The sequence below is a fragment of the Cavia porcellus genome, unplaced genomic scaffold, assembly GCF_034190915.1.
Source record: "Cavia porcellus strain 051 isolate PalLab524CR breed Dunkin Hartley unplaced genomic scaffold, mCavPor4.1 scaffold_24, whole genome shotgun sequence".
Classification (NCBI taxonomy): Eukaryota; Metazoa; Chordata; class Mammalia; order Rodentia; family Caviidae; genus Cavia; species Cavia porcellus.
In genome coordinates this window covers 2633630-2646713 of record NW_026947507.1, presented here as the reverse complement: position 1 = coordinate 2646713, position 13084 = coordinate 2633630, and the positions used below count along the sequence as shown (strand labels likewise).

Sequence of the window (13084 nt, the reverse complement as noted above, 5' to 3'; positions counted from 1 at the left end):
AATAATGTTGCAGAAAACACAGAAATGCATATGTTTCTTTGATGTAATTTCATTTTCTATGGGTATAAACCCCATGGTGAAATTATTGTGTTGTATAATAGTTCTATTTCTAGTTTTTTGAGGAACTTCCATACTGTGATGGTTGAACTAATTTAATTCCTATCAACAGTGTATAAGAACAGTGTATAAGAATTCCCTTTTTCCCACATCCTGTTCAGTATTTGTTATTTTTTGTCATTTTGATTGAGCTGTTCTTACTGGGTAAGACGATATTATATTGTAGTTCTGATTTACATTTCTCTGATGATTAGAGATGTGGAGAATTTTTTCACGTGTTGTTCATTTGTATATCTTATTTCGAGAAATATCTATTGAAGTTATTTGACCATTTTTCAGATTTTTTTCGTTTTCTTCCTCATTCTTTTTAAATTTCTGCTGTTGAATTACATATTCATGGTGTTAATTCCTAGTGAAATGAGTAATTCAGAAATATTTTCTCTCATTTTATAAGTTGCCACTTTATTCTATGGTTTCTTTGGGTGTGCAAAAGTGTTTTAGTTTGATGTAATGCCATGTATCAGTTTTTTAAATCATATCAAAATCGTTTTCTAGACTACAAATTTTTAAATTTTTGCATAAATTAAGGTCCACTATGTGCAGATTTAGTTTAATGAGAATAAATTACTTGACACCCAATAAAACTGATAAACTAGAAGGGATTCCTAATTTATCAAATACTTCCAAAGTTCCTCCTTTTTGTTAGGCCCTGTAACAGTGTTGTTCTGTGGGGCTTTATCATATAGTTTACACCTCATCTTACAACCTTACATAGTGGAGTATGGGCATTCCTATTTAAAAGGCACTGACTAAGCGAGCTGGGTTAAGGTATTTATAGCCACATCTCTAAAATTCTTAGAGTCCTCAGTTCTGTGTACCAAACTTCCCTCAGTGATTCTGAAACAGCTATCGTAGTACTGAGTCTCACAAAGTTGAAAAAGAAAGTCACACAGAAAGAAGGCATTAGGGCAAATGTATAATGGAAATATAAGAAGAAAAGTAGCTCCTGGTGGGAATCTGAGAGAGGTTCCTGAAACGATATTCCAGACCCTCTGTTGGTCCAGAAAAGCTGACAGATAAGCAGGGAATGTGAAGCGCTCAGGTATTGCGTGATCACCTATCACAGATGCTCAGTGGGTTTAAAATGACCAGTTGGAACTCCAGCTGTCTAAACCAGTTAGTCAACATGAGAGTGTAAACAAAACCTGGATTAAACAAAACAAAACAATTATTCTGCATTTTAAATTCCTTGAAACTCAGGAACTTAGTAGTAGGAAGGGACTGCATTCCTTCACTAGAAGAAGTCCTTTCTTGGTCAAAAATCCTACCCTACTGCTTATTTTTATTGTAATTCTTATCATGGTGGCTGATCATCCCACTCTATCTCAGGCCCCTTCCCTGTCTATTTATAAACTAACTAACCTGTCTTTTAAGGTTCCACAATCTACAAAATAATCTCTTTAGAGAATAACATTTGTATAAAGATAGAATCACTTTTCTTCCACTTTTAGTAAAAAAGCATTTGTAACAGCAGTGGGGAATATTAACCACTAAAGGCTGTGGTAGCTTTTGTCTAATACAAATGCTGTCAGCACAATTTAAACTATAATCCCCTTTGTTAATAACTGGGATTACTGAAAACAACAATGAAGCCACTCTGAATGTGCGAGTGATCTACAATATTGATTTTTTATGGACTTTATGTGCACCGATCACATCATCTAAACTGCTAATGAAATTGTACATGTAAAATGTATCAGAAAAGAAAGGAAAGATAGTTGTTTGTTGTGCTTATCACTGGAAATGGGAGTGGGAACAAGCAAATAGGCTTTCTGGCATTGGCAAATTGACAAATAGAGAATCTTCCTTAAAGACATTAAGGCTTTGTAAATCTTTCTTCAACATTTTGCCTAATTCCCAGAACGACCGCTACGTACCCCATATTAATATAAGGCAGTTTTAGATAAGGAATATCTATTTTTACAGCTGCTATAGCAAGTGAGTATAATTAAGAACTAGATAGGAGTAATATTGTGGGATTGTGTAATTGAAATGAAAAGTTTAATAATGATCTTCCTAAACTTTTTGCATTTATAAAATAGGATACCCCACTGACACTGAATGGTATCTTTTGATGTGTGAACACTACCACTTTTGAGGTTGTATTTTTGGTGATGGGGCTGTAGGATGGGACCTTTTGATATGTATTTATAGAAATTTTAGGTATGTATTTATAGAATTTTTCTTATTTATAGAAAACTTGGAACCTGGAGAAGGAATCCAAGAGTGGAACTCCCTGCTGAGATATTAGTAGGTGCCTGACAATGCTGATTAGCTGTCAGAACAGAACTCTATGTCTGCTGGGATAAAAAAATTTTTTCCCTAGAACTTTCCAGAAAAATTGTTTTTTTCCATGGGAGATATATATGTTTTGCTGTTCAAACAGTTGCTTTTCAAAAATTAGGAGCTATCACCAGTTTAGGAGAAAAGATTTGTTCTTTGGGCTTCTTTTCCAGGGACTCTTGAGGAGCAGATGAGAAGGAAATGATTTGCTTGAGCTCATTGTCACCGATAGTGGGGCCGTCGTTTGGAGGAGGTGGTGTTGGTGGTGACATACACCAGACATTGGGACAGGCTTGTGACTTCTGTAATTTGCCATACTCAAATTCTGGGAGGTGAGACTATACCCAAGGGGAAGGTATAATGATGTTCTATCCCAGGAGGGAGTATAGTCGCATTCTGGACCCCACAGAGAGGGTTCTTCCCTTTCTCTGGAGACTGAGTTGGGCTGCTCTATGGTAGAGGAAAAGTTGGGAGGCCCCTGTCTTGGGGATACCTATGGGACTGTGGTGGTTTGTGTCTGTGGCCCCCAGGCCTCATGGTTTGAATTGTGTGTTTGTTATTCGTTCAGTGTCTAGTGCTTGGATCGATGGTGTCAGTGCTCCACCCACCAGGGGGTGGAGCCAGGATGTGATGTAATGGCAGGAAGAAGGTGTCTCTGTCTCTTTGCTGGTTCGACTTTGCTGTTTGCAGCAACCAGGAAAGGCGGCCCAGTCATGCTCATCTGCCTGGGAGCCAACTGAGTGTGGACTGGTTTAAAACCTGTAAGAAATAAACCTTTCCTTTCCCAACTTGGGCATCAGGTGTTTTGCCTTAGCCATGAACATAAGGTAACTAATTCAGGGACCTAAGCCAGAGTGCAGAATTGGATTACAGCCTGAAATATTGGTACAATTTAAAGCAGATATGAATGACATTTAGCTACACCGAAGCTTTTTGTAAAATTCTAGTATGACTTCATGAAAGGCATGATATTGCTTATTAGAAACAAATTCAGTAATCTAACTTGAAAAAAGCCCAAAACTAGCTTTGAATAATGGAACACTACTCCAAACATTTAAAGCTGACTGCAAACCATAGCAACACTGTCTGCCTCTGTCCTCACATGAGCCCTAATGAGTCCTCCAGACAATCACAGAATCAGAAGAACGTTCTGGTGTCTGATGCATGTCACCTCCAAGGACAGCTTGGGTAGAATGGTGCCATCCTTCTGTGCACATGCTCATCGAAAGTAACACAAGTAATAAAATGTGTAATTGGAAACTTGCCACACATTTGTAGATGACTGTAACCTTCACTGAGTATTTTTTAAAAGTTTGATTCATTTCATTAACACTGTCCTGCAGGCATCACTATGGGGATTTTCTTTTATATTTTAAAGTAAAGGCTTGCACAGTGGTTCTTTGCAAAAGCCCAGGCAGATGTTAGCTCTGACTAGCTTTCTAGATTTAGCACACTGGAGCACTGCATTCCATTGCCTTTTTTTGGTATCGCAGGTCTTGATCTTCAAACAAATACGTGAAGTGGGTCAGTAAACTCTGGGTGGAAGTAAGCTAATTATTGACATTGGAGAGGATAATGCTTGACACACTTAAAACAGTAAATGCCCAGCTGCTCTGTAGACTACATAGCAGTGGTGACAAAGAACCAACCCCCAAACACCCACATGACTCTGCTCAGGTGTTTGGCAGGCTGCAGCCTGTGTTGCATTTTCTTTTCCTTTCTTTCTTTCTTTCTTTCTTTCTTTCTTTCTTTCTTTCTTTCTTTCTTTCTTTCTTACTTTCTTCTTTCTTTCTTTCTTTCTTTCTTTGGCCCAGGGATTGAACTCACAGCCTCTATTTGCCAAGCAAGGACTTATGCTGCTGAGCTAAACTCCTGGCCCTTGTGTTGCATTTTCTACATCCCTCAGAATGCAACCTCGGAGACCAGACTGACAGAAGAGAAGTGAGTGCGGTGTGTTGGTTGAAAGGGGAAAGATAAGGTCACCACCACCAAGGGAGCCCTCTCTGTCCCAGGTGTTTGCCACAGGTGACACATTAAATCATCTCACTTACTGAGGAAGGAGGGATACTGATCGTTATCCCCATTTGACAGGTCTAGTGGTTGATTGATTGTGTCAACTTGAGACAGTTAGAAGCTAACTAAATGGGTTTAGCAATTCTACACCCAAGGATGTAGAAGAAGACCCACCCTAGGGTGAGTTATCACCTCGAGGTATAAAAGGAGAGGAGGAAGGACGAATCCATTCCATTCTTGGGAGAAGCTCCAGTCTTCGCCTTTGGTTTGGACCTCGCCTCCTGGCTTCCAGTACAGACTCTTCAGCTTCCCAGCGTAGACTCTTCAGCCTTCCATCACAGAGCCTTCGGCCTTCTGTCGCAGACCCATCATCCTGCTGGTGTGGACTTGCACAAGACACTAGGGTGAACTCCAGATCTTGGATTGAATCCTTCGGTCTCCAGTGCATAGACACCCTCTGCACGCTTCCTCATCGGACTCTGTGACTGACTATCGTAAGCCAATCTTGTTGTTTCTGTATATTCCGGGTTATATCTGTTCTCTCTAGTAAAACCCTGACCAGTACAACAGGAAAGGAAACTGAGGTTCAGGGAATCAAATGTTTAACTCCACACAGTATGAAAATGGGGGCTGAAATTCGAGCTGTGTTGCCAAGATTTAAATTCTATAATGTCATGGTGCTTACTTTTAAAAAAATCTGATTAATGTTTGGAAAGTTCATATGAATCTAGATAAAGTACAATAAAAATTGTATTTCAGGAATAACTCATGGTAGTACTTCAAAATGCACGCTTTGTATAACTGTTACCAATGAGAAGAAAGCTTGAGTCTACTGGGCCACATCACAGTGGATTTGTATGGCAGGAGTGTTATGGTATGTCTGCAAATTAAGGGTCTGCTCCCAGATGCACCCTGGAGTAAAGGTATTACTTCTGGTAAGAAATTTGTATATATATATATATATGTTTTCTCACTTTGGCTCATTTTCTTCCACTTATGCAAAACATATGTGACTCACTGCATGTGTTTTTGCTTCAGGGATCATGTGAAACTTCAGAAATTACACTGTATGCTTCACTGGAGCCATTTGGGGGAAAAAAGCTATATAAATCTCAAGATCACCCTCACCATATGACAGTGCCACTATTAACACCAACAATGCCAGGGTTTCTTAGGAGAAATGTGGTAGTTTTCTCTTCTACTTATGAATATGACACTTATGATTTTATCACTGATATGTTACCTTCCACAGTCACTTCTGCCTATTTAAACCTCAGCTATTTTAAACATGACTAATGGGATACAACTTCTAGGGAGCAAAAATGAATAAGCACGACATGTTAATGGCAGAGGTTGTTAGCAAACTCTTCTTTTTGATCCTTCAAGTTCTTCTCCTTGTTTATTTAGAAATTATCAGCTTTCAAAAATGTCTTTGATGTTAATTTGAACCTGCGCTTTTCTCACTCACCTCTGCCCAGTTTCCAACATTCACACACACAAGTGCATGCCCGTGCACACGCACATGTGCCACACACTCGTTTCGATAACAGCATTTCACTCATGCTTATGTATTTATGTTATATAAATACAAATGTTCTCTCTTGTTGCCCAATTCTCAAGATCTCAGATCTCAATTAATAAACACAGTGAGTGTCATCTGAATGATCTATATTATAGAATGATCTCTGTGTTTAATAGCTGTAGCTAGTAGACCAAGTTGATTTTCTCAAACAACCCATTAAATTTTGAGCGTATAAAAACATATTATCTTTGAATATCAACATTAAAAATTCCTTAAGGATGTCTTAAACTGCCCTGAAAGTCTGTGAAATCTTTCATTTTATGATGACAAATTCTTGCTTTTGGGTGGGGGCTGGGGATTGAACATATGACCTCGCACTTGCCAGGCAGGCACTTATGCCACTGAGCTAAGTCCCCAACCCAATTCTCACTATTTAATAAGGACTGATTTTTTTTTTTTTTTTTTTTTTTTGCAGTCCAGGCCAGTCTTGAATTCACTACACAGCCTAGGGAGCCTCAAACTCAAGGCACTCCCCTACCTCAGTGCCCTCAGTGCTGAGATTACATATATTCACCACCATATCCGGCCGTGGAGTAGATCTTTGAAAAAGGCTTCATTCAGAGTCAAGCTGTTGAGTAAAGGGAATAATTAAGCTGAGAATTGAGGGGTATGTGTGTGTGTGTGTGTGTCTGTGTGTGTGTGTGTGTGTTAAAAACAAGCTTTGGCTATAATGTAATGCTGTGACTTTTAGTAAGTAACTAAAAGTTCTAGAAATTGTTTGCTATTTGTGGTGTATTTTGAAAAAGTACTCGCAGCTGAAAAATAGAACAGCAGTCTTTCATTAAACAAAAAATAAAAATAAATTTCAACTTTAAATTTAAATTTCCTTAGATGATACTCTATGGTAAGAGTTTGAGTTATAGTCTAGTTGAGATTTTTTAAAACACATTAGATAATATTACAAAAGGCTAACATATATTGCAATGAGACATTTTTTTAAAGTGGCTTGCAACCTAACTTTATAGGCAATTCAAAAAATAAAGACTCGAAATATTTTGAAAACTGGCAACTGCATTGTAATTAAGGTTTATTTGAAGGTGGTACTCATTTTAGCAGTCAAATTCTAATACATTCATTTAAAAATTAGATTAATACTTGATATTCATGTTTTTTATATCCAACTATTTGCTCCCAAAGTTGGAGATCTTTGCAAATTTTAGACTAAAAATTTCCATACTTCTTAAGAGAAAAGACCAAGTTGTATAATATTTCTTATTGTATTCTTAGCTCTCTGAAATTACAGGTTCGAGAGGAACATCAAGTGTAACTCTTGATTGAATTCTTAGTTTTTAGGCCAATACATTGTTCTATGCATTACATTTACAAAACTGTAATCCTGCAACCTTTATCAATATACTTAAGTATCCTCATGACCTTTGAAGGACAATGACCTGAAGAAATTTCCCAGGTTTTTCCTTCCCAAGTGGAGTCATCTGGTATTTTAGACTACAGTAAAAACAATGTGACAGAGGCTCGATAGAGAAAGCCCTAACTACTGATCCCAGTCTGTAGCATCCTGTCTATCTAGCTAAAGAGACAGGTGAGCACCAAAGCAAAATGCATTACGACTCCTAAAATAAAAACACCAGTGCATTTCGTACCCTGCAAAACTCTTCTATTCTGGACACAGAGAGGTTCTACTAATATCCAGTTCATTAGGCAAGAAAATAGGACGTCAAATGTGGGGTCACTAATGATCGGGCTCTTCGTTTCATCATGAGGCACTTTTGCACTGCCTGGCCTAGCAGCTGTGCATTTGCAGAAATCCATTGAAGCCAAATGTCGGGAAGGAATTCCCTAACTGTGCCTATGACATGATTCAGCTATTTTTAGGGTTTCAGCTGGTGTCCCTACCAATTCCACATGATCTAGAGGATGCTCTATTTCCTTCTATTGAGATAATTTGGGAAATGAGTATTGGATGGAATCTTGTTCCTTGAATTACTACTAATGCTACCTTACAATAGATGAGTTCTTAGAATTCTTTCCATTGGCCTAATACACCTCCTCACACTTGCATAGCATAGAAAATTAAGGAAAAATGGACTATAGAAAGCCTGAGAGTCTCTGGTTCCTGTCACTTTATTAGTAATTCAGAGAGTGAACCTAACGTGAGATCCACCACGTGGTAGTTTTTACTCTGGGCTCTGCAGGCCGTGGGCCTTTCTGCTTAGAGTATCCAGGGTGAAATTCACACCTGGCATTTTTAGTGGTCTCTTGTGTGATTCTTGCACACTGAAGTCTGAGACCACTGCTGACAAAGCTCCACAACATAAGAGAAGGAGCTTGAAGTTCTCAGATGTTCTAGCCCCATTCCACACTCACCTATCTTACATATTGACTCCTCTCTCTCTGGTTTTAAATGAAATGCTTCTATGACAAGAGAACAAAAAGGTAGAAACAACTCCTCCAGTGAAAGAAACTTTTCTCATGCTTATCTGAAATGAGACTGTCTTGTGCAAGAAAGTGACTTTGCCCAGACAATTGAAAGACACAGAAAGCCACTTACTTCATCAACCTTCAGGACACTGATTCTTCAACTCCAGCTGCAACTGGTTTGTAGCCCAGGGGTTCCTGAAGACCCTTGAACATGTTGGTGAGGGTCCTGGGTTTAACCTTTTCAGTTGAACACCCAGGAGCCCACTCCAATTTTCAATCTGACATTTATCCCAAGAGTAACTCATTTCAGTTAAGGCTTAAAAATATTACACACACACACACACACACACACACACACACACACACACACGGCCACAGCATGCATTTCACATGGTACCTTATAGGTCACATAAACAAAGACATTAAGACATTGTAATATGGTTGCTTGTAAGACAATTTTGTATAGTGTGAATGTTTGCTTTCATAAAGGCCTGAAGGAAGCCTTTTCTATAAAACCAAATTTAGCAAGAAGTCTATTAGATGAGAACAACAAAATATACAAATAATAGATTTTAAATTTTTAAGCAAATGTTAATGTGGAAGAAAATAATATCATTTTTATGTGTCAAAAGAAAAAGAAAAAACTCAAAGTATATGAGGTAGCCAGGTGTGGTGGTACATGTCTGTATTCCCAGTGCTCTGAGAGGATAAAGGAGGACAATTTTGAATCTGAGCGTAATATGGCACGCCGTGGAATTTCTTATGTTCTAAAAACTCATTAATGTAATTGAGATAAGTCAATATGTTAAAATTTCCAAGCCCATAAAATATGGTACATAGTAACTGTCATACTTTATTTTGCGCTATTATATATAAAGTGTGTGTCTCTGTGTTTGCATCTGTGTTTCTGTACGCATCTTGTGTGTCTCTGCATATGTGTATGTGTCTACACATGTCTATACTACATAATCTGTGAGATGTAAAAATAAAAAACTGAGTCAAACCTTAAGATGCAGAAGGAGAAAGTATAATGCTCACCCTAGACATCACAATAAATGCAAGGATTTGAGAGCTGTATTATCACATAGGAGACATTGGAAAGTCCAAATGCATATTTTAACTGGTTTTTTTTTTTCTATGATAGTACTTTTTTTTGCCATGGGTCCTTTTATGTACTGTGTATGTGTGCACGCCTCTGAATGTTTGTCTCGATATATTTTCTCCTGAATCAGGGAAGCTGAGGCCAGTGACCTGGCACTGGCCCAGGAAGAGCTTAAGACCATGGCTCCCAGAGGTTAGATGCTCGCCCAGCTCCCTGAAACACTGGAGGAGGATAGGGAGGTTCCTTGGGCCTGACTGCACCATGTCTGGCAACCTTCTTTCAATCTAGGGAGCTGAGAGCACATGAGGTGAGTTCCAGCATGTCCGCGCTAGCCCAGGGAGAGCTTTGGACCATCATCCACAGTGGTTAGGAGCCCGCCCAGCTTCCTGGAACACCAGAGGTGGCATGGGAAGTCCTGCGGGTCTGACTGGGCTACACTCAGCAATCTCCATTCAGTCCCAGGAGCTGAGGGCACAGGAGGTGATTTCCAACACGCCCAGGAGAAGCTTTAGAACATCGCTTGAAACATAGAAATATATGAAAACGACAAGATGAAAGACCAAAATGCAATCTCAAACCTCCAGCCCATCCCAAGAAAGCCTAGGAGCCATGTACATAGAAGAAAATATAAGCTATACAACCTGAAATGCCTGAAATGATATCAACTGAAATAAAGAAACAACCCAAGGAAGCTTTAGAACTCCAATCAGAAAAAATCTCCTAGGTAAAAGAAGAAATGATAAAAGTAATGAAAGAAATGCTAAACACATCTAAAGAAGACACAGTTAAAACATTAGAGGACCAATGCAAAAAGATGGAGTCCCTGAATGAACAGTATAAGAAACAAACGGTGCATGAAGCAGATTCAAAGAGATATACAGGAAATAAAAAATTCCATTGAAAGTTGGCAAAACTCACCTCAACAAAAGTGAAGATAGAATTTCAGACCTAGAAGACAAAATTGCAACTAGTGAACAGGAAAGGAAAGATCTTTTAAAAATAACAAGGAATCAGGAAATAACAATTCAACAGTTGCAAGATGATGCAAAGATTTATTTTCTCCTGTTTTTGTTGGTGTTATTTGATAAGATTTAAAAGAAAAAATCCTTTTAAGTTCATATTCACTAGAGAATTCAAAAGTTAGCCCAGAGGCAATTATGGTTGTCACTGTCCTATGCATCTTTCAGAGATATCTTGTGAAAATTTAGGCATAAATGCATGTATTTATTCTTTTTTAAAATAAAGTATAATAGCACATAATATTTTGTACTTGAGACCATTTATAAGACATTGTATGTTTAATGGTAGCATATTGCTTTATTGTCATACCATAATTATTTTAACTTATTCTTTACCCATAGACATTTATGTTTTCAGTTGGTGGCTATTCTAGTACATTCCTAGAAGTAGAATTGTTCAATGTGTGCATTGTATTCCTTTAGTAACTGTGGCAATTTCTAATAGACTTCAAAATCTAAAACAAATCAATGTATTTACCCCTACCCCAAGCAATTCACTCTGTAAATACCTTGACTGTGATTACTCCCTCTTTACTTCTTAGTATGAGTGGTATCAATATATCCCCCCCCCAAGCTTCATGTGCTCATAGATGCGGCTTCTGGGTGCTACCTGGCTCATTGCTATGTGATACTAGATTATAATATGAGATACTGGGACTAAAATGTGTGATAACTAAATTGGTTAAGCATATTTCTGGGTGTGGGTAGCAACAATGTATATACCTGTAGTCTAGATGGAAGGATCAGAAAGAAAGAAGGCTCGCTGCTTACAAGTAAACCATCTTATTACTTTAAAACTACAATATGATTATATTGCACATAACTGTAAATTCTTAAAACTTTTAATCTTTTTAAAATATGTTTACTATTTAAATATGAAAACTGGAAACTTTTATAAGAACAGAAGATCCTTAGATACTTTCAATTCAAATAGTGCCTCATCCTCATTTTTTATTATGCCCTCTGCAACTCTGATTTGGATTCTGTGATTCTGAAACTTGTTCTTTGCTACTAGGTTGTTAATACCTTGACGTTGTTTTCTATTTCATTTTCTCTCTGTGCTGAGTTCTAGGTGATTTCTGCAATACTCTTTCCTATTTCTTTAAATAATTTTAAGCTTTGCTGTATAATTTCAATGTTGGATTTGATTTTAAATCTTATTTTTTATTTTTAAACATTCTTTTAGATTCATTTTAAATATTCTTTATTGACTTTGTAATTGTTCATTCGTAATGCCTTGTGTTTCTATGTTTATTATGATTTTTGACTCTGGATATATGCTCCTTGAGGTTTTAGCTTTAGCTGCACCTCAAATTTGCCTCTCTTTGCATTTGCCTCTCTCTGGTATTTTAGGGGTCATTTCCAACAGGTGGGCATTTTAAGATTAATTCTAACTTTGTAGTAAGAATTGAGCTGTAAATTCATATGAAAACTGGGTTATGTTTCTGGATTTTCAATGGAGATGCTTTCTTTCTCAACATCTCTCCAAGGCTGAAAAGGAAGCACTTGTTACAACCACCTCTGTTAGTCCTCAGCTTCATCTGATGTTCGTAGATTCCTCTTGGGTTTTCCTTTCAGAGCCGCCTCCTTGGTTGGGTGTCGGGATTTGTCTTGTATCCCTCACCCTTTCCACAGTTCTTCAAAACAGAACTGGAAGGTAATCGTGGTTTCAAATACACCCAGAGCAAAAGTCAAATTTACTGCTTAGTTACCTCTGTGCACTTCTCCCTTTAATTAACTTTTAGTCTCTCATGATTTTTATCGTGCTGTTTGCTAATGAATTGATTTTAAAAGTTTTAATTTGAATAAACAAAAGCCTCTGTCTTCGTTCATTCATAGTGTCTTGCTTCTGTGTTTATTGTGATTTTTGGTTCTTGACATATGTTCCTTGAGATTTTATCTTTTGTTGAATTTAAGGTCTCTATCCTTGTTGTTTTGAATGAAAGAACAGGTTAGGGTATCTCTGAAGAAGTACATCAAGAATTAGTAGCCCATACAGTGTTCAAGAGCTGAGCTTCAGTTTCTAATTACCTCCTACAGTCTCTTCATTTTTGATTCTCTGCAGCGTATGCTGAAATCGTGCTGCAACACAGCATGGTGAAGAAGTGGATGTATTTCTGAAACTCTACGAACCCATCAGATTATTTACTCCCTCTGAACTCTGTAAACTCAAAGTATTCATTTTCTTGGGACAAAGATACACACATACAAGATGCACAAATTTTAATACTTTAAACTTACCATAAAATTGGTACTAGATTACAAAATTTCTTTAAGTTCACAGTTTTAGAGGAAAAGAGTAATCATCTGTGTTTATAGACTCTGGACTAAAGGAATTCTGTGGAAATTTTTCTGGTGATGTCTGATGGATTCGCCTGTAACAGTGGAAGATGTTGAAGAATGTTACACATCATACCTGAACCAACGACAACCAGGTTTATAACTTCTGGGAAGTTTTTCTCTGTTGTTACCTACTTGATGACACACTAGGCCTGTGTTCCAAAGCAAGATGCTGACATTCCAAAGAGGAATTCAGAGTCTCTTGGGGAAAAAAAAAAAATCAGGGCTCTTTGTATAATGATTTCATCT

At 37.7% G+C, this 13084-nt stretch overlaps 1 long non-coding RNA gene across 1 annotated transcript; it reads left to right on the top strand.

Annotated features, from left to right (window-relative positions):
• Positions 1-505: 505 nt before the first annotated feature.
• On the top strand, positions 506-12327 carry LOC134472646 (uncharacterized). Its single transcript, XR_010042541.1, has 2 exons — positions 506-4907; positions 5173-12327. It is a non-coding gene; the product is annotated as an uncharacterized LOC134472646 (long non-coding RNA).
• The last annotated feature ends 757 nt before the right edge of the window (positions 12328-13084 follow it).